Source organism: Eretmochelys imbricata, chromosome 7 (assembly GCF_965152235.1).
Source record: "Eretmochelys imbricata isolate rEreImb1 chromosome 7, rEreImb1.hap1, whole genome shotgun sequence".
NCBI lineage: Eukaryota > Metazoa > Chordata > Testudines > Cheloniidae > Eretmochelys > Eretmochelys imbricata.
This window is the reverse complement of record NC_135578.1, coordinates 101044789-101064518: the sequence shown is the minus strand read 5'-3', so window position 1 is coordinate 101064518 and position 19730 is coordinate 101044789.

The window sequence follows — 19730 nt, the reverse complement described above, 5'->3', positions numbered from 1 at the left end:
AGTTTTTGGGAAATGACTCTGCTCTGATTTATATTGGTGTAAATCAGGAACGGTTCCATTGATACAGCTGGAATTATTGTGCTGTAAAACCAGTGTAAAGTAGGATCAGAATAAGGACCATTATTTGTGTTTCTATCCAAATTTTAGACCATTAGTCAAAAACTGGATATAAATATCAGCTTGCATGCAGGGACCCTAGGTAACACATTCTGGTGCATACTAGCTATGGTTGGTGCACTGCAGACACTTTCCTGTTTATGATTTAACTCTGAGCTGTTGACTATCCTCTCTAAAGATAAGAGTTACTATAACTCAGCTCCGGGTTTCTTTTTTGACTAATGATGGCTAGCCATACCAAAGCTTCAAACTGTTGCTTATGAGTCCTACTGTCTACTAGTAACAGAGCTGAGAGCACCAGACTCATTTTCTGGGATGTAAGAAGACTTGCAGAAAGCTCATTGTCTGAGTGAAAGATATTTTAACCAGTTACATTTCCACTTCGAAATACTACTTAATATAAATTATACAAAAGATGGGTTTTAGCACTGGTCACTCCCGTTTTAAAGAGATCTGTTCGCTGGTCTGTTTAGTGAATTGGTGGACGCATGCTAATTCTACATGTGTGTCCACATCACAGTAAATCTACTTTTACAATTTGTTGTGCCCTTGTTGGCAGTCTCAGCAGATTCTTTTGCAAGCAGACTGAACTATATTCCTGCCACGTCATGCTAGCACTGCCGAAACTCACATCTATGCCCTGCTTATATCTCGCCAGGACTGTGCAGTCTTCCCCATTCTGATCTTCCCACCTCTCCAAAATATACAGCCTACTGCTGCTAAAATTATCTTCATTGCCTGCTGCTCTGATTATATCTCTTCACCTCTGTTCACATTCCCCACCTGCCTGAGACCTTTACTGGCTTCTGACCTCAATCCTCACCAAGGTCCAACTTCCTCATCCTCACATTCTATGCCCCATGAAACTCTGCACCTTCATATGGTGCTGTTCTTTTCCCTCATTCATGCTTTCGAAATGGTTCCCACTCCACTAACCCCTTTCTCTCTTTTGGCCATTCATGTCTCTGCCCCTTTCTCTATGCCAACCAATAGACTTCAAAATCACCAAAACTTTCCCACTCTTCCCTTTTAAGTTCCTACTAAAATTGGCCTGCCTTTCACTGCTAAACCTCAGGTCCTCTGTTGCCATTCTAAATATAAAACACTGTCTTATGTTAAACTATATAAAAAATAAAAGAGAAAATCCCTGGACCCAGCATGAAGCGAGCCTAACTTGAACACAAAATTACATGACTGTGTCACGCCCCATTTTCCCCTCCCTTTTGATTTTGTCTGTATATTATTTAACTTGTTCACTCTTCAGGGTAAGAAGTACACAGTATCTTATTACATATATGTAAAGCTCCATGCATATCTACAGCACTATATAAATAAAAATAATTATCATCACTAGAGGACTGCCCTCCAGGTTTCAATTCAGAAACCATGGCTGTGGGGAAGCCTGTCCCACCGTTGACCACATTTTTCATGTTATATAGATAAAGAATGAAGTCCATTCCCTAGGGCTATCAATATCGCACCTTTTGAATATATTAAACTTCACTTTTCTATAAAATACAGGGCAAAATATTAAATGGGGTTATTTATATTTTTTGCATATGCATTTCATTTGTTATTTCAAATGTAATTTTAATCAGTTCAACATAAAAGTGTCTTAATATTTTCAATAATAGCACAGGTTACTTTAAATATTAAAATTCACATTAGGAATTCCCCTGTCTACGTATGCATTGCATTATTTGCATTATAGATTGTGGGCATGACTCAGTGTATGGTCTCTCTCTCTCTCTCTCTTTTTTTTTTTAACTCAGTTTAAATGCTCCTACTGCTGATTTGCAAACACATAGCAAATGCCAAAGTGATTAGTGATAAACAAGGTCCTTACACTCCAAAATTAAAAGCTCCTAATTATCAACTTTAAATAAATCCTTATTGTATGGCAGAAATAATTTCTCATAAAGTGTTTCCAACATTCAGAGAATGCTTTTAGGACATACAGCATTAACATAATTTTTTCGACTGGGGTTCTCACAGGACATCTGATGAAGTCTCTACCCTTAATTTTAATTGCATAGGCTGCATTTTTAATTAAAAACTGTACAAATGGATTTTATGCCATGCCAAAAGAAATCCGAGTTCATTAGTTATAAAACCTTTTAAAAATTGATGTAAATATGTGAATTCTTTAAAAGTTTGAACTCAGAGTCCTCATTTTATGTTGAGTAGCCTTTTATCTAGAGAATAATGAAGCCAATATAAATTAAGATATTCTAAAGGGGTTTTATCCCCCCTCCTTTTCTTTTTGCTGGGGTGGGAGGTAGAAAGGGTAGGGGTAATCTCTTCATGTCATTATGCTCTTCCTTGTAGAATTAAATTCATTATAAATCTAAATGCTGAAGAAAGTTAGAGGGCAAAAACATTGACCCTTTCTTATAGGGTTATATAAATAAAAGTTCATATACCTTTTATTAATTCTTCATATTAAAACACAATCACATAATCTCAAGACAATATAATTAATGGAAATCTGTCAACCTGTAATTTAGGAGGAAAACTCTGGACATTACTCATAGAAAAATATGTGCTGTATTGATTTTTATTTTAAAATCTGTGAACTATGAATTAAAATGCTTTTCCATAACTTGACCAGTCTTCAAATAACAAATGGGAAACTGTGAGAGGTTTATTTAACCTGACATATTACTAACCCTTTTAGTTTTGAAGGCCATCTACCTGAATGAGTGGGACCTTTCCTCCCTTGTGATTGCCAGTTTTGAGATTTCACATAATTTTTTTTTTCTGGTGAGTGATCCCCAAACTGATGTTTTCCAAGGTTGAAGATAGTTGTGATGCATGAAAAATGCCAGAGAATGTTGGAAGATGTCAACTTTCTGGGTTACGAATAAATTTATGAAATTTCAGTACTTTTCCTCCTCCTTTTTTGGTATTAAGATGATTACAAAAGTTTTCCAACAAATTTTTCTCTTGTGATTGGTCACCTAAGTCACATGGTATCAGTGCCCTGTTCTGACTAGCTGAGTTTGCTCTATGTAATAAGGAGGATTAGAAGAAGCTGTTTTGGCTCTTCTGGGAGTGTTCATTATCTCAAAAACAGTCCGAAAGCAATTGCTGACAGCAACAGGAAGCAGCCCTCTGCTTCAGTTTAGGTGTGAAGACAAATCATGATTGCTGTTCAACCAATCTAAGATCATCTGTTCTTGAAGGGGTAGGGTAATTGCCTGCCTGCCTGCCAGCCACCTGAAGGAAAATATCAAAAGAGAGTAATTCACCAAAGGTGCTAGAGTGGGAGTCAAAGGGAACTGATCCTTTCTTGAAAACAAGACACGACAATGGTTCTCTGCCATTAGTTGATTGCCCTAAGACTTTTCAGGCATCTGGATCAAGGAATGGACATAGATTGTCCTGCCTTATTTTTTTCTTGCATATGTGAGCCATAAACTGAGCCCAAATAATTAGTCTCACATTGGTGTGGTGAAGTGATCTAAGCTGATTTCCATCACAATTACTCCTCTTCATAGTCAGCAGGACTGGCCTGCAGTTCCCCAGTCAAAGGCCAAATCCACTACTCTAATCCTTGACATATTTTTGCTGAGTTCAGTGTCCTGCAAATATTCCCAAGGAGAGTGCACCTTTCTCCAAAAAACCAAAACAAAAAGGAGTAAAGGTGACATTTCAACTAAGAGACTTTCTAGTAGGGATAGGCAATCCAACTTGGATGAAATAAAATTGACTTCATTGAAAATACAAATTAAACCTATGTTTGGAGGTCAAAAATTAAAACAAGTCAATATATTTTCCATTATTTTGGGTTTTTCTACCTCTCTGTACTTCTGAATTCTGGCTGTGAACAGCAATAGAGGTATTGAAATACCATATGAAAGACTGTTCTCATGGCATTTCTAATCTGACCAGAAGCAGAGAGTGCAAGAAATCTCACAAGAAAGCTTGTTCTCATGTGTTTTCCACTGCAATTTGGCAAACCCCAGAAGTTCAGATAGTCGTATGGTCTTTGGATAAGCATATGATTTTTTTAGGTGCATTCTCTAGTCCAGCCAAACCTCTGTACCTTTTGAGGTTCACCCATTACTACATCCTCCAAAACATGGACACAATATCCACAACATAGGGCTTCCCAAAAGAAGGCCCTGTTGTCAAATTATATTACCTGTTAATATATTGGTTTATTAAAAGTCTATTTTGAATACCTCTCATTATGCTATGTATGTAAGGACATTCTGAAAATGTAAATGACATAATTGTAACCAAGATATCTAATCTATATATTAGATCTAGCTACCTATCTAATCTATCTAGTATGTATACAAAGAGCAAGTAATCCAGTTTCCTTCCATGCAGAATAGCATCTATAAACAAAGGCAACAGGATTTATCTGGGGAAAACAAAAAGGGCAGGTGGTTTTGAAAACTCTTGATCCATAGACACTGTGCAGTGTCTGAATTCGTTTTCCTTGTGATAATACTGCTCTTTGAATAAAACCACAATGTGTTTGCTAACCAGATTCCTAGCCTATTGTTTATATTAGCATACATATTTATGCCAGCTCCACTGTCTACCCAGAACTAAGTAAAAACATTTATTTTACACAAAGTTTACACAAATGAAGAAAAATACCATGTAATTGATAGTTTTATGAGATGGAACAGTGTAATTTTTTTAATATTATCCCCACTAGATCCAGTTTATTTGTACACTTGAACAATGACTTCAGTTCCTTCCCAAAGAGAAATACTGGGAATCAGTTCATGATTTGGTCAACAGAAATCCCCAAGTGTCTAGACTTTCTAGATTTGTTTTGTTTTTATATATGTCTCATGGTTGTTCTTTGATTGATGTGCACATCTTAAGAAAATCAGAACCCCTGGTCAAGGGAGCTACACCAGTTTACACCCACTGAAAATCTGGTCCATTAAGTTTTGCTGAAGACTTCATTCACTCCTAAAAGTTTAAGGAAAAATATCTGCTGTTTTACACTGCTGTCTCATGATCAGGATTCAGATTCAGAAAGTTCTATGTTCTGTTAAATAAATGCCACATTTCAAACCATAATTCTGCCCAGAGATGTGGCCACATTTCCGGCTTGGGTGAAGTGATTTGCATTTGCCTTACAGGAGTGTTGGAAGACTTAGTTGGTTAAAGTGCTTTGAGATCATTGAATGAAAGGTGTCATGGAGATACAAAGCGTTATTAATTGCCAGATCCTGAGGTATATGCTCAGTTGGTACTTAGCCTTTGCTCAGACAAATTCCCATTGGATTTTTGCCTGGATGTGGACTAATGAAAACTGAGAAGGAAAATCAAGATTTGACCTGTAATTAATATACATTTTTATTTTATTATGTCTGGGATTAATATAGGGTGCTGTACTTTAAAATAGAAATGGATTAATCTATTTTGGAAAAGTTTGAGTACCAGTACGAGGGTCCTCCTTCACCCAGTAGGGTTGCCAACTCTTCAGGATTTTCCTGAAGTCCCCAGGAATTAAAGATTGATCTTTAATTAAAAACTATGTCATGTGAGGAAATCTCCAGGAATATGTCAAACCAAAACTGGTAACCCTATCACCCACAGAGTTTAAGAGAGTTGGAGGTATTTAATATAGACTCTGTGGTTTCTTCTATACTAATAGCAATAATACTTTTCACCTCCATAGTGCCTTTCAGGCAAGAACCTCCTATAGTTAATCATACAGACCTTAGCAGAAGGGCTTGCTGCCATCTTTGCTGCTGTTCATTTTAGAATCACTTGAGTTGACTATTTTCAAGTAAAAGTACATTTCCTGAAAAACATCATCACTACTGGCTACCAACTGGCTAGAACTACATCATTAGCATATCATGCCTTCCTATTGTTCCTTCTCGACTGACAAACCATTAAACCACCAAGAGCAGTTGTGGATATAACTAAAGTAGGGCTGTCAAGCGATTAAAAAAATTAATCACAATTAATCGCACTGTTAAACAATAGAATACCATTTATTTAAATATTTTTGTATATTTTCTTCATTTTCAAATATATTGATTTGAATTACAACACAGAATACAAAGTGTACAGTGCTCAATTTATATTATTATTTTTGAGTACAAATATTTGCACTGTAAAAAATAAAAGAACTAGTATTTTTCAATTCACCTAATCCAAGTACTGTAGTGCAATCTCTTTATCATGAAAGCTGAAGTTATGAATGTAGAATTATGTAAAAAAATAACTGTATTCAAAAATAAAACAATGTAAAATTTTAGAGCCTATAAATCCACTCAGTCCTACTTCTTGTTCAGCCAGTCGCTCAGACAAACAAGTTTGTTTCCATTTGCAGGAGATAGTGCTGCCTGCTTCTTGTTTACAATATTACCTGAAAGTGAGAACAGGCGTTCACATGCCACTGTTGTAGCCAGCGTCACAAGATATTTATGTTCCAGATGCACTAAAGATTCATGTGTCCCTTCATGCTTCAACCACCATTCCAGAGGACATGCGTCCATAATGATGACGGGTTCTGCTCAATAACCATCCAAAGCAGAGCAGACCGAAGCAAGTTCATTTTCATCATCTGAGTCAGATGCCATCAGCAGAAGGTTGATTTTCTTTTTTGGTTGTTCGGGTTCTGTAGTTTCCACATTGGAGTGTTGCTCTTTTAAGACTTCTGAAAGCATGCTCTACACCTAGTCCCTCAGCTTTTGGAAGGGACTTCAGATTCTTAAACCTTGGGTCGATGCTGTAGCTACTTTCGAAATCTCACACTGGTACCTTCTTTGTGTTTTGTCAAATCTGCAGTGAAAGTGTTCTTAAAACGAACAACATATGTTGGGTCATCACCCGAGACTGCTATAACATGAAATATATGGCAGAATCCGGGTAAAACAGTGTAGGAGACATACAATCCTCCCCCAAGGAGTTTAGTCACAAATTTAATTAAATGAATTATTCAACAAGGATCATAAGCATGGAAACAAATCCTCTGGAATGGTGGCCAAAACACGAAGGGGCACACAAATGTTTAGCATAACTGGCACATAAATACCTTGAAATGCCGGCTACAAAAGTGCCACGCGAATGCCTCTTTTCACTTTCAGGTGACATTTAAATAAGAAGCAGGCAGCATTATCTCCAGTAAATGTAAACAAACTTGTTTGTCTGAGCAATTGGCTGAACAAGAAGTAGGATTGAGTGGACTTGTAGGTTCTAAAGTTTTACATTGTTTTGTTTTTGAGTGCAGTTATGTAACAACAAAAATCTACATTTGTAAGTTGCACTTACACGATAAAGAGATTGCATTATCGTATTTGTATGAGATGATTTGAAAAATACTATTTCTTTTGTTTATCATTTTTACAGTGCAAATGTAAAATAATATAAAATATAAAGTGAGCACTGTCAACTTTGTATACGTATCAATATATGTATGCTGAACTCAATATATTTTAAAATGTAGAAAAACATCCAAAAATATTTAATAAATTTCAATTGGTATTCTACTAACAGTGTGATTAAAACTGTAATTAATCACGATTAATTTTTTAAATCACAATTAATTTTTTGAGTTAATCGCGTGAGTTCACTGCGATTAATCGACAGCCCTAAACTAAAGGTAAACAATCTGTTTAATGTGTTTTATAGAATATTAACAATCCAAATGACTGTCAAGTACTGCCCTTTAGATCGTAGGAATAGATCTCAAACCACAAATCTGAGGAAGCAAAAATCTTCAGAAACACGTTTCTCAGCCTCCCCAAAGATACAAGATACAGCGGCAACAAGTTGTTTATCTATCTATGGTACCTATATGGACCTCATTACAACAGAATGTATTTTATCCACTGTACTTCTCATGTATGCATTTTTCCTCCATGACATGGCAGTGATACTGAAAATAAGAATGTGATACTTATTCTACCTTTGGGCCATTATTCTGTAGTAGACTTGTATTATCAAACACCTGACATTTTATGAATACCAAGAAATATGAGGTAAATGTAATTTTAATTACTTTTTTTTAGTACATTGATGAAAGGCACTGGACTGATAACAATAGAACCCAAGAGTCCCTATTTACTCATGGAACAGCTACAGAAACAGCACAAGCAGAACTGGTTAAATAATCTGTAACAAATAAAATTCCTCAAATAAAATTGTTTCTTTTTATGTTCTTTAATTGTCTATAAATAGACTGCATTGCAAGCTCCTGCCATCCTTATTCAGATTGAGTAGCGCCTTCCTCCACAGGCAGTCCTATTGAAATCAATAGGACTGTTCATGGAGTAGCATACTACTCAGTGTGAGTAAAGTTTGTAGTATCTGCATACTAAAATTAGAAGAATTACTTCAGGAGTAAAATATTCATAAGCATGAATAAGAGTATCAGAATCTAGGCGTTATCCATTTTTCAAAATTATTTGCTAAATACTTTCTATAAACCAAATAATATAGGTAGTTTGCCAGCAGTTTATTGTATTTGATGTGTGAAATTCAAGCTGATTTGATTGTCCAAATACTGTAGATCACATGTTATTTTTCCCTGATGGGATAAGCGTACCTCTTATAATCAGGTTTGTGGTACAGATATTTGTGATTATGAATGCAAGATTCACTTTTCATGAACAATCTATGATAATTGTTTGAAATTCACTGGCAAATATTCCTTCCATAAACTTAAACTCAGTCATCTTTTTTTCAAAAGCTGAACAGTCCCAGTCTTTTAATCTCTTCTTGTATGGAAGCTGTTCCATACCCATAATCATTTTTGTTGCTCTTCTCTGCATCTTTTACAGTTCTAATATATCTTTTTAGAGATGGGGTGACCAGAACTGCACAAAGTATTCAAGGTGTGGGTGTACCATGGATTTATATAGTGGTATTATGATAAGTGTGCAAACCCTATCTTGTTTTTTGTGGAAAATGGACCGCAAGAAACACCTATTCATTTTACACAGGCTACCTAACAGCTGTCAGGTGGTAATGACTTCTGGTTAATATAACTGATCTAGACAAGATATGCACCAATAACCTAGAGGTGAGCATCTTCATAGCTTAATTATTTCCCAGACCACACAGTGCCTGAATTTGGGGTTTCAGTTCCAGACTCTCTCTGCCTATAAATAGATCTCTGTTTTTAAAATTTTGCTTGTGTATCATATCTTGTCTGGAATACAGATTATACTTTATCACAAGGAACAGCTGTCCTATTAAACTATCGTGTATTTTTCCTTTAGATAATTAATGTACTAGTCAGTTTTGACAAAAGAGATTCTGTTGCTATTACAGTGCATCTCCTAATGTGATTAACTGTATTGGATTCCAGAAATCATAAATATAGGATTTCAGTATTTATTCCATCTGCAAACTTCATACTTATCAAAAATGACATTATTTATTTTCATTTGTCTATTAAGTAAAAATGGACAACTGAAATCTAAAATCATAATTCTATTCAAGTTAGTATTGAAATCCCATGATCAAATGAACCCATTAACAAATATTAATTGATCAATAAAGTCAGAAGTTGCTTATAATTATACAAAAAATCCTGCAACTATTTAAGAAAAGCTGACACTAATTACTGCTACAAAAAAAAAGAAAGAAAGAAAGAAAAAAGAATCTTTCAGATTAAGAAAAAAGTTTCCATTGTCTTATTTAGCATCTTTATTTCATGGCTAAAATTGGCACAAAAATCAGGCAGCTTAAGTGAGCTAGGAAAGTGTGTCACAAGAGAATTTTAATTTATTGATGGCTCTTGCCCTACTGTACATTCACTGCTGCTATTTGAGTGTAATGGATGAAGCAGATGTTTGACACTGCAGCACCTCTTCATAACTTCACTCTTCAAAAACAGTTTTACAAGTACTTACTCGTATTGGTTCCCATTCAGCACAGGAAACTGAGGTCATTGAGAAACATGAGGCCTGGGCAGGATCCTGAACTCATGTGCACTGCAGCTGGGCCTACATCTTCTAAGCATGTTCGCAATTTACGAAACAGTCATAATTTTCAACTTATGGACAAAGAAATAAAAGTGTTGACACCATTATTGTAACATCTGTGAAGAAAAATATATGAACCTCTTGCTAAGTGTACAATTGGTGCTAGGGTTATAAAGATTCTTTTATGCTTAATTGTATTCATTATCAGCAGTAATTATTTCTAACATGAGCAATTTCTTCAACTTTAGTGTCAACCCTGAAAGGTTAGGACCTAATAATAGAGAGTTTTCTGGATCATAATTTGTTAGCACTGCACAGTAATACTAATTGGAAGCTGAGTTACTCTTTTGATGGTTTGCTTTATTTTGGTTCTTTATTATTATCTTAACATATGCTCCTCTCTGAATGCTTCACAAATTCTTATTAGGCTCCCAATATAAGTAATTTTGTTGCTTGTTTAAACAAAGCTAATGGCTTGCTTTTCCATTAAATACATTTGCACTCTTTTGCCACCTTACTCTGTGAAATCAATAAATGTACTAACCCATTGATGGTTGGTAGCTGATTTTGAAAGATACATTCATGAATTAGTTCAGTTGAAGTTATCTTGAAATATCATGTAAATACTTTCTCTGACTGTACCTCTAGTTGCCGCTACAGTAGCATGCCAAGTTCAATGATTTCCCCACCACTTTTAAAAGCAAATATCTACGCATAACCAGTAACCTGTTAACCAGCTCCCCAAATCAACACATCCTATTATGAACTTTCCATATCTTTTCTCTACTACTGCCTCCCACCTACCTTCATAGCTAATTGTATTGCTGCCTCTGAGGTAACTGATGTCAATTGTTGGATGGGTTTTTGAAAGGCATATTGTATTTTTATGGTAATACGAAGATGTACAGTACAATATTACCTACAAATTAGGGTGATAAAATACCATTGTTTTATTAGAAATAAAAAATAGGGGTTTTCACGTTTGCTATATTCTGCCTTACTGCATCTCTTTTGGTCAGAGTCAGTGCTGTGATGCAGGAGATTTGGACTGAGTAACAATGAGACACTTCTGAAGTCATAGTGGAATAAACAATTTGCCAAGGTGTCTTTGTAAAGGCAAATGCTGGTTACACTGTTCTTTAAAATAATTTTCAGGCTGATTCACAGAGTATCACTAAGTGTCTTCAGAGAATGTTTCATTTTCCAACCTCTTGACCAGGTACATACTGTACCAAAACGGTACGTACTGTACGAAAACGCCTTCAGAGGACTAAAAAAAGAGTATATCAAAGTAAATAGAAAGTGACCTGTAGTTTGAAGCTTATGCTTTTTTGCTCTTAACCACCTCATATAAAAATGTGTTATTTACCTATCCATTTATATACACACAAAGTAATCATACTTGCACGAGTCACTTTTAGTAAAGTAATTTGAGTATGTGCTGAATGATGCCTGCCATTTTATAGCAATTGTCTTTGTTCTGCCCACCACAGCAAATTTGGGTCCGGTAATTAGCACTCATTTTATTCCTTATGCTTTCAGAATTTCTACAGTACTCTGTGAGTAGGAGGTAGAACTTTTGAAACCTTCTATGAAGTTTATTGTTGCTATGGAAACCACTCCCTTAGAATTCTCACATTTACACCCAGTCAGTAACAGCAAATATGTTCCAAACTAAATATGTGAAAGAGGTACAAATACTAAATCAGAAGACGAGACTAAGGGCAGGAGTTTGAGCCATAAACAATGTGGACAGTACTTACTATAACATGGATGTAATAATATGAAAAGTTAGAAAAGGGAACCGTGTAGAAGATCAAGCTTAGGATTATCTACATGAGCCTTCACAAGAATTTGGGAAAATTCAACCAAAGGCAACCTCTATCAGTTTAACATAATTTATAGGCTGGCACATCATCTGCCTTACAGTAGCTCTCTTTCAATACACTACCCACATAATGATACCCACATCATTCTAGTTTTCCAGGAAGCTATGAAATGCACACCAGTACTTCCTGTATTTTTCAGTACTGGTGTAAACTCTGTTTCAACTAAAATTTGTTGTTACATTAGCTCTACGAATAAAGCTCATTTTACTACAAAACTGAAGAATGTGGCAGCAATATTTCTTGCACTGACCCTGCATGTGCAAGAAAAATATCAAACTAGTGTGCTTTATAATATTGCTTTTGAACCCATTAGAGAACCTTCTGTTATTCTATATCTAATTACTTTCCAATATCTCTCTCTTTTTCTTCCTTTTTGCATTTTGTATGTTAACTCTATGTCTCCTCTGTATGTGGTACAGATCCAAAACCAAGTAAAGTCAATGGAAAGACTCTGATTCACTACAATGGGTTTTTGGATTAGGTCTATGATGAATTACAGCGATGGTGGCAATTAGATGCCGTCCTCTCATGCCAGGTTAAAACATCTATTCAGATCTTCTCTTAAACTATTCAAAAGGACAAAACTTTCAAATGCTCATTTGTCATCTGGTAGCTAACTGCCCTCAGGTTGCAAAAACAGTGGTAGGAAAACTTTCGCAATTAAAGTCAAACTTGCACATTTTGGTTGGTTGATAAAATTGCAAAAGCAAACAAAGTCATTCCTCTCCAAACTTGCTAGAAGCACAAAACATTTTCCTATGGGAAAATGAAACTGTTCCATGACATTGTGGAGAGCTAAGCTCCTAGCCAAAGAGTATATTCAATGTTCTGATTCTGAGGTTCCAACAAGTTTAAATGTTTTGGTTTGGCTCAGATGTAGCGGTTTGTGGGCTGAGTTTACCCTCTGAAGAAATTAGTTTGACTGATTTGTTTGCACAGGACTGAGTCTCAACATTGACCTCTGGATTCCTCATTCCCAGACTTAGGCAGAGTGAATGTGAAGTGGAAGCGGTCAACTTGGTGTTCTTAAAATATTGTGTCACACACAGTTTTGTTCAATCAACACCTGTCACCAAGAAAATATTTTACCATTTATTGGCAGAACTGGAAAGGGGGTGACCTTATTTAAAATTATGACAACCTAAATCTTGATCCAAGTAAATAATCATCAGCTTTTTGGGGAAGGGAATATTCTTTCCCCTGCTTACTTAAGAAACAATCTGCAATATATACCAATTAACAAAAAAATTTTAAGGGGAAAAAACAACACTTTTTATATGCTGACTTGTCTGCTTTATAATATTTTTTCCACTATAGGATGATAATTTTAAGGGGGACGAAATGCAATCAGAATACTTCAGTTACAAAGTTATCATAAAGAGTAATGTAAATATTGGGACTAAATCCTGAAGGACTTACTCGATGCTTTCCAAGTCAAAACTTCCATAGGCTACAATGGCAGAGTGAATGAGTGACTTTCCCATTTTCACTCTTGAAGCCAGTATTAGACTTTGGGAGTTCTTGGCTTCCAGTCATACCGTTACACCACACATCACTCGCTGCTTTTACTAAAATGAGACCTCAACACAAGATTTTAGTTTAAATATTTGTTCAGGCACAGAGTAAGGCTGCCATGTTCTTTGGGAGAATTATTAGGTTTGCAATTAGAGATGTGAAAGATAGCAAGGCTCTGATGCAATATTGGTAAATGTTGCAAGCGTGAAATCTAGTTCTATGAGTAAATTGCTACCTTTACTTTAACATTGCAAACCATACTCCCAATTTTATTTGATCATATAAAATATGCTAAATGTTTAGCAGTACTACCATGTAAAGAAGTGTTGGATGAAGTGTATATTTTTAAATACAGCAAGTAATAAAAAGCTGGGTAAATTCCCAGGAATATCATTTTTAGGCAAGTACAATAGAATGCTTAATGGAATATATTCCCAGGTCTGCTATTTTTATTCTCTTTTTTTCTGCTTTAATCTCCTTGCCCAGTCAGTGGTTGATGTTATGGCAGCTGCAAGGGAGTAGTTCTATCCATAGACAATTTCAATATTTGTTCTGCTTATCAACTAAAAAGGGATGCTGTATATTTGCAGATCAGCAGCACAGATTCCATCACAACAAGAGGCAATCCTTTGTCTGTTGGACAGTGCACTAAAATGTCCAGAGCCTGTCTATAAGAGACAACTTATAATTTCTTGGCATATTGTTAATAAACATTCACAGTAGGACAGTAGAAGACCAAAGGAAATATGAAGGGTGTTTGGAAAAAACTCCCTTTATCATGAAGTCATTTACATCCCAGTTTACTTTCTTGTTAAACTTTGCTAAGATATGTCCATGTGGACTTTGGCAAAAAGTCAGACTCCTCTTTTAAGAGAGTTTTTAAAAGATAACCCTTTTTAACAAATCATATAAGAAAGCCACAGTAACAATTCTGATCAGAATATATCAAATGTCATTCTGAATCAGTGCTGCAAATTAAAGAAAATTAGATGTAATACAATATTGCCTCTTCCTGACCTATTATCGTTCATTTAAGGACTCATCAGGTGACATGGCCCAGTCCTGCAGCCCTTCCTCCTAAACATCCTCTCACTACAGTGGCAACTTTGCCTGAACAAATATGCAGATTCAGCTCCATAACCTTCAATAGGCAGCTTCATACATCAAGTTAATTCTTTTGTCATAGACATACTGCACTTTGCATTTTTGAAAGACTCATTGGGTGCTCCATTTTATTGGATTAAGTCTCAATTAGACTGGAAAGCAGTGGGCAGTAGAGGTCTTATGCCATATTTACCATATTGCAGTATTGCCGAAGTTTTGTGGGTTTTGTAGTTTCTCTCTATCCATAAATATTTCTGGTTTGTCTTTTTGATAAGAACTCTGCTAGAAGCTAACACAACTAATTGACCATCCTACAAATACTGGGCACAGTCCTCCCAGTGGTGCTGCTTTTTTCTCAAAGTTCTAAATGCTTGTTGTTGCCCTGCTTTAGTTATTATTTCTGTTTGTAGAATTTTTCCACCAATAATACTCAAATAATATGTCTAAGATACTGTATTACTGAGCGTAATCACATTGTGGTATGATATGATTAAAATACAACAAAGGGTCCAGTTTAACACCAAGCATGAAAATATTCTGGGTAAGTAAGCATTGTGCTCAATAATAAGTGGTGGTTTGCAGGATTGGACCATATAATAGCATATTTCGGGAAAAATTTTGCTCTCATATGCAGGTGTGCACTTCCCAATGACTTCACTGGGAAGTGTGCACATGTACCTGAGAACAGGATCTGGACTTTTTAAAGAAAAAATACCATCTCAAATTAAAATCCAAATCCCAAATCCTACGGAAAGCCCAAATAAACAGATTTGCACAGATTCTTAGAGAGACAATCATGCAGGTGAAATTCTGTCTCCAGGTGGTACAGCACCAGCAAAGCCTAACTTTTTTTTAAGATCCATAGACCTGCACTTTCCCTCTACAGGTGAAAGGAACTTTGTTCCATGTTCCACTGGCCACACCCTATTCTTTCACTGGTTTATCCACACCCTGATCCAGACCTCCCTCTCCATAGTGCTGCATACCCCAGAGCAGGAGTAGTCAATTATTTTTTGTCAAGGTCCCAATTTCTTCATCAAGGTATAGTCAAAGTACATATTCCAGAGAAAATAACTAAAACCCAACAATAATGAAAAGGAAACAAAAAGATTTCGGGGTCCATTCAAAAGCATTGAGCAGTCTGGATTTGGCCCGTGGTCCACCTATTAACTACCTCTGCCCCAGAGAATCAATAGCTCACTGCTTTACAGTGTGTAGAGAGAGTGGAGTCCCCATGTGCAGCCTCTCCCTGGCAAGATACCCCTATACCAGTTCTGCTACCTTTCAGTCATTCCTTAGCACTTCCCCTTAATAGGGAAATAACAGAAAATGAATTGAGGTTTGAAGGATGAAAACAAAAAGGGAGAAAACTTTGACTGACAGACCAAATATGCAGGTAATTTGGTGATAAGAATATATCATTTCAAAATTATTATAATTGCCACATCTGATCTGTTTAATACTTGAGAAGAGAATTTCCCAAAGCACCATGATGTGTTCTACAAGAGTTACAGTGTTGATCATTTAAAAGTGATCCCTAGACTTGGAGTTGGATGCTTTTAAATTGATTACATCCCTCTAATGATGACTTTAATAATAATGATGGCTGCCGCTTAAATTAAAAAGAGCAGTTTTTAAACTAAGGGCTGGGGGAAAGCTGAGAGGTGCAGAGGAGCACGTGGTTCCAACATCCCTTTGGGGAGGATCTATAAATGGAGATTCCCTATGTCCTAATAAGCAGGAAAGGATGGAAGATGATAAAATATGGGTAGGATCTGATGAGAAACAGTCAAATGAAAAAAAAGTCCATTCCATTACATCATGTAATCATAGAATCATAGAATATCAGTGTTGGAAGGGACCTCAGGAGGTCATCTAGTCCAACCCCCTGCTCAAAGCAGGACCAATCCCCAACTAAATCATCCCAGCCAGGGCTTTGTCAAGCCTGACCTTAAAACCTTCTAAGTCTATCTTTGAGGATATGCTTTATAGCAAACTCTGAATTCCCAATAGGTTTTGCCTCTAAAAAAATCAGGACAGATTCTCAGCTGGTATAGATCGACACAGCTCCATTAGCTTTAATGCAACTATGTTGATTTACACCAGCTGAGAATTTGGCTCAGTGCTTTCTAATTTTTTATTTAGCAGAACATATCTAAGCAAACAATGTACAGAAAATTAATAAAATATCCATTTATTCAGCTAAAATAAATTTAAAAAATAGAAATTTGGTCTTTTAGCATAGCAAAGCTACTTCAACTCTGCTATCTATCTGTCCATCTATCTGAGGGTTTTATACTACCAGCCAAGGGCCTTCCATGTAAAATCAATAATCTATACGGGACTTCACAGCATCTCTGGTACTTCTCCTTTTTTGGAGTACAATATCAACTTGGAGTAGGCATTTTTTTATTTTTTAGATTTTATTAATATCTTTTTTATAGGTTTCGCTTAAATTTCTACTCAATCTTTTTTGTTTTATTCCTATTACATTCTCTACATGGAAAAGGGAGAATGAAAACGAAACATGCTTAAATTTGATATAGGGAGTTAAAACTCCTGTTATTTTCAGTAAGATTATTTTTCCTTGCACCTTAGTTTTGCATTTTAAGGAGAAATCATACACCAATTTTTATTTTATTTTGAGCCTATTCGTGTTAAATTGAAACAAAAGAAAATAGCATTCATCCACCTTAGCCAAAGGGCTGGCAGGTCAGATGCAATCCTTCATAGCAAATTCAGATAGAAAACAATCAAATGGACTGTCCACCTCAAGAAAAAAAATAGAACTCATATGCTCATCATTCATGTGAAGAGCCAGAAGGTTCTGCTTTCCCTTTTGGCTTTTTTAGGCTACCAGCATTTATCAGCAGTACATATTGCCAAGACAAATGGCCTTAGCATAGCACTGGAAGGAGAAGCAGCTTGGATTCTCCTTTTCCTGGAAGTTCCACACTCAGGGTCTCTAAGACAATGATGAGCAATTGTTCCCAATAAGAAATTAAACTTGACAATACTCAGGGCCAGACCCTCAGTTAATGTAAATCAACCTAGTTCCATTGATTTCAGTGGAATTATGTTGATTTTAACCAGCTGAAAATCTGGCCCACTTTATGCAGTCAAACACACATTCTCTCCTGCTCTCTCACACACGCACACGCACAACATGTCGCTTGGGTTTCCCAAATGCATGATTTCCCCTCTTGTTGGAATGTGGATTTTAATTCCTAGTAGGTTATAAAATAATTTAAATAGACATAACAAAATTAAAGCATGAAATTGAGGCCTCATTTAGCATAGCTACCAGGGAAAAAATGGATTTTACCTCCAAAAAGAAAAGCTAAAAACATATCTAGATCAATTCACTAATAATAGGTCACATTCACATGTTTATGAAAATAATATTTTTCATATACATGCACCTACAGATGATAAATGTTAGCTGTTAAAAGTCACCAATAAACTTAATAAAAGTCACCGATGTCACAAGAATCTCACCTGGGGTTCATATATCTTCCTACAACATGGAATAATGCTGATGCATGATGGCAAAAACTGTACAACTTCAAGACCCTGGGTAAAGTAGGCAGGCAAGGTAAGAGTTGGATATCAAACTATACTCAGCATTTTGCAGCCCTCCTTGATACTTTCAGAACAGTGACTAATAAAATAGTTGCTACTATTTATGTTTGCCCTGTCACAGTAACACTATAAAACCACCTGACTGGACAGCAGAAAACTGGATTGAAATCCCATGTAAATTTGAACTAAGTCTCACACTGAGTTTTATTTTAATAATTTATCTTAAATTTGGATTGCAAATTTTCAGATTTTGCTTTTACTGATGTTGTTCAGCAGTAGGTTAAACTGCTATGTGGTATGTTTTATGTGTACATGAAAAGTTTCAGGCTTTCTGCCTGCATATGTATTATGTTTGGATTTGAACCATTCTCCAACTTTACGATAAAATAAGAACATAATTCACATATTAGCATTTCCAACCTGTACAGCTGCAGAATGAGTAAATAGCACAGTGAGTAATCATTATTAATCTACAGTGGAGAGAAAGATGCACACCACAAAATTATGTGTTAAACTAAAAAAATATGTATTGTATTTCTTATAATATGTCAAATTCTATTTTCTATCTGCATTTCAGAGGTAATAGAGAAAAATCTATCCTTTAGCTGAACTAATCTCAAATAAATTAATATCATTTTTCACATAAATTTGTTTGGGGAAACTTGAAACTGTAGCATAACCTATTGATTACATTATTTGAATTAAGTTTTTGAAATCCTACAGCTGTTTGCTGTCAAAATGTAAACCTACTGTCTATTTTCAGCTGTGCACTTGATACACATTTCACCTGGTGACTCAATAATGTTGTAATATAAAAGTACATGATCATGGAACATATGCTCAATTTTCAGATGAAGCTTAATAGCAACAGAAGGGGTAACAATTAACAGTTCTGTTTTCCCGGGTATATGAGGTCCAAGTTTAAAGTTTTCCTGGGCTGCTTCCAAAAAAATCTTTGTTTCTAGCTCCTCGACCTTTGTGGAGTTTGGAGTCAATGAACCGCACTGCCTTCCATAAGGGTGTCAAGTATAGAATAAAAAATTGCATCATATCATTGTGGCTGTAAGAGGTTTGAGTGCAGCAACAAGAAACAGGAAAACAAGAACATCTGAAAAATTGACTACACAAGCTAGAATAGGAGTACTTGTGGCACCTTAGAGACTAACCAATTTATTTGAGCATAAGCTTCTCTAAGGTGCCACAAGTATTCCTTTTCTTTTTGCGAATACAGACTAACACGGCTGTTACTCTGAAACAAGCTAGAATGTGATTCTGCAATTAGGGGCAATTCTCTTGCCAGAACAGGGCAGGTTGTAGAAAGATCTGGGTCTAGCTCTATAGCACTGATGTGAAAATGGCAGTGGCACCATGCCTCAGTGGGTAACAGCTGAGAATATCAGACTCAGGACAAATTGCTGAGAAATAGGGCAGATTCACCACAAACTGGTGATTATTCTAACATTATATATACCACGCCAATAACAAAAGCTTCTGTCTCACCATACTGGTTAACAAGAAGTCACAAATGCAGTCTCCTTAGGCATTCCAGCACTTATTTCATCACCCAGACACTAGACTTTATGATGAATGGTTATTGAAAAACAAT